General features: G+C 47.5%; 1 long non-coding RNA gene across 1 annotated transcript; it reads right to left on the reverse strand.

Moving 5' to 3' along the window:
• Positions 1 to 1,149: 1,149 nt before the first annotated feature.
• On the reverse strand, positions 1,150 to 2,456 carry LOC140699732 (uncharacterized). The gene is made up of 3 exons (XR_012077979.1): positions 2,344 to 2,456; positions 2,009 to 2,083; positions 1,150 to 1,579 (listed from the first exon to the last, which is right to left on the reverse strand). It is a non-coding gene; the product is annotated as an uncharacterized lncRNA (long non-coding RNA).
• Between the last annotated feature and the right edge of the window lie 567 nt (positions 2,457 to 3,023).

A 3,023-nucleotide genomic window follows, 5' to 3' on the forward strand; every position in this document is an offset into this window, starting at 1 on the left:
CGAATCATTAGGTTGTGCTCCTGAAACTAACATAATGTTATATGTCAATTATACCCAAATCAAAAATACAATTAAAATAGGTAAATAAATAAAAAGCCTGGCAAACCCCAGGTGTTGGTAAGAATGTGGAACATTTGAAATTCTCTTATACTGATGGTGGAGGCGACAAGTGACACACATGCTTTGTAAAACTGTTGTTTCATAATCACTATGCCTTCCAGGTATAAACTCAATAGAAATGCATGCATCTGTGCACCAAAAGGCATGTCCAAGAAGATCCACAGCAGCATTATTTCTAACGGCTTAATGTGGAAATACTCCAGGGGTTTATCTGCAGAAGAACGGTACTGACTGTGGAAATGTCACGCGATGGAACAGCATCCAGCAACGAGAAGAAAGCAGCCGGCGCTCACGGGCACCCCAGACCGACGCTCACAGGCACCCAGACTGGCGCTCACAATGTGCAGCAACATGGAGCCAGAAACAAGAGAACGCCTAGAACATGATCCTATGTCCATGAACAAAATGTTCAAAACTAACCTGTCACAAAGGAAAGGATTTGCAGTGGTTTTCCTGGCCAAGCAGGGACAGCTGTTAACTGGGAGGCGGCAGCAGGATTTCTGGGGTAATGTTCTATTTCTTGATTTGGGCAGTAAGTACAGTTTGTAAATTAAAAAAAAAAAAGTCACCAAGCTATACGCTGTAGTCTCTTCTGTTTGGATGGTATATACTTCAATAGAATACATATTTAATTTTTTTTTAAAGAAAGAAGACATAGGGCCAACAACAGGAAGCAGCTCAGCCCAGAGCAGGGGGTGAGGGATCAGAACCTAATGCAGGGAAGGAGAGCTGGCGAGAGTCGTGCAAACGCAGCCGGAAGGAGTGAGCAGAGCTTCGGAGTGGTGCGACAGCTGTTACCCCACACAGCCTGGGCTCTGACTCTTCTTTTTGTGGAGGGAGCAGTAATTGAGGCTGTTTGTTTGTTTATTTAATGGAGGCACTGGGGACTGAACCCAGGACCTCGTGCATGCTAAGCACACGCTCCACCACTGAGCTGTACCCTCCCCCACCGGGGCTCCGATTCTTGTCTGCCATCTACTCCCTTGGGCCACCCAACCTGGGCTGGATCATAGCTTCCAACAGATAATGCAAGGCCCTCAAGGTTTTTACTTGACACAGGAAATGGGCTTAACAGACATTAGTGATTAATAACAACAGTCATTTTACCTCAACAAGAGCAAGACAGAGGGTTGCTTACCACACTTGTTTTAGAGTTCAAGTTTTGGGTTTTCAGAAGAGTGGGTAAACCCACTAACGTGAAGCAGGGGCCAAAGTCAGGGCTGAACACACATCCAAAGGGACTCAGGTGAGCTCCCGAGTCCTGACGAGGGGAGCATCTCTGCAAGGTCCCAGCGCGGAGGTCAGTGGGGATGGAGAAGGAAGCTGGACCTGATGGGGTCATTTGTCCCATCCATATGACCACTAATAGTATCTCCCGTCTGTGCCTGCTCCGCCCATAGGAGGTGGGGCCTGCTTTTCCTCTCCTTGAATCAGGGTTGGCTTTGGGACCAGCTTTGACCTGCAGATTGAAAAAGCAGTGATGTTGCGCCTGGTAGTTTTCTCTCTGCCTTCTTACAACTCAGAGGGCGTGCTGTAAGGCAGTCCAGGCCGTTCTGGGATAGAGAGGAGAGGGCCTGGTGGATGAAATGCCACCTGGAGAGAGAGGCCACGTGGAGGGGAAGCCAGGTGTCCTGCTGATGGTCATACCAGGGCCTAGTCTTTCATCCAGGAAGGCACAGCCACCAGCTGAACGAGGACACATGAGTGAGGCTTGGCCAACAATTTGTAGAGCATGAGAATTGCCCATCCAGCCCACAGAACTGTGAGAAATAATACGTAATCATGTTTAAACCATTAGGCCTGGCTACAGAGTCAAAAGGTACAAATTTCCAGTTAAAAAAGAAGTAAGTCCACAGAAGGGCTGAGGGGACCAAACTTCAACACATACCTCACGGCCTTGGCTGTGTCCTTGTGGGGCCTGCCAAGGAGATTTTCCAGCAGAAGGATGAAAGTGCCCATTGACCTATTTTAAGTGGGAGGAGGAGGAGGAGAAGAAGAAAGAGATTAGCTGAAGAAGGAATGGTTGACAGAAGGAGGGGAGACACTCCTGGAAACTGATGATCTCTAAGACACCTGCTCCAGCTGCTGTTGCTGGAAACAAACCCCTGCCAAGCTTAGTGGCGGAAAACACTCTTTTTGGATTCTGTGGGTCAGGGCTTGAAATGGACATTGGGGCCTCAGCTGGGGAGCCTGGAGGGTGGGGGTGCATTGCTGGTGTCTTACCCACAGCCCAGTGGTGGGTGCTGGCTGGCAGCTGGGAGCTCAGCAGGTCTGGACCCACACCTGGAGCATCTCCACGTGGCTTCCCCGCCAGGCCTGGTCTGAGCTTCCTCACAACATGGCTATAAGGTTCCAAGAGAAACAGGCAGAAGATGTATCATTTTTTTATGGTGGTAAAAAGATAAATAAATAACACTGATTATTTCAACCATTAAAAAAAAAAAAAGAAGGATCTGTCCTGTCTTCAAGCAAAAGTCAGAAGATACATTTCTCAACCTCTTGGGTTGGAAAATAAAATCGTGTCTTATCTTCAGCATCTCTAGCCCCTCTGAACTGTTGATGAAAATAATCAATAAACAACCAGTAAGAAGAGAAAAGAGCTTTACGTGAGCCAAACCGAGGACAAGCCCGGAAGCCTGCTTCCCAGGTTACTCTGTGAAATTTCTCTGGAGAAGCAGGACTTTCAGAGGTTTTATGTCTTGTCAGAACAAAGGATATTAAACAAGTCAGAGGTACATTTCTTCAAGGTTTCAAACAAAACAAAGCAAAAAACAGACCAGCACATACCCGGTGAGTCAGTGTGGCCTTGGCACCTGGGAAGGTGGTCTTGTCATCAAAGCTGGCATCCAGGAAGAGGGGCATTTAATCTCTAACACGGACATTCTTTACTTCTGGTCTATGTG

Source organism: Vicugna pacos, chromosome 11, assembly GCF_048564905.1.
Source record: "Vicugna pacos chromosome 11, VicPac4, whole genome shotgun sequence".
Taxonomy (NCBI): domain Eukaryota; kingdom Metazoa; phylum Chordata; class Mammalia; order Artiodactyla; family Camelidae; genus Vicugna; species Vicugna pacos.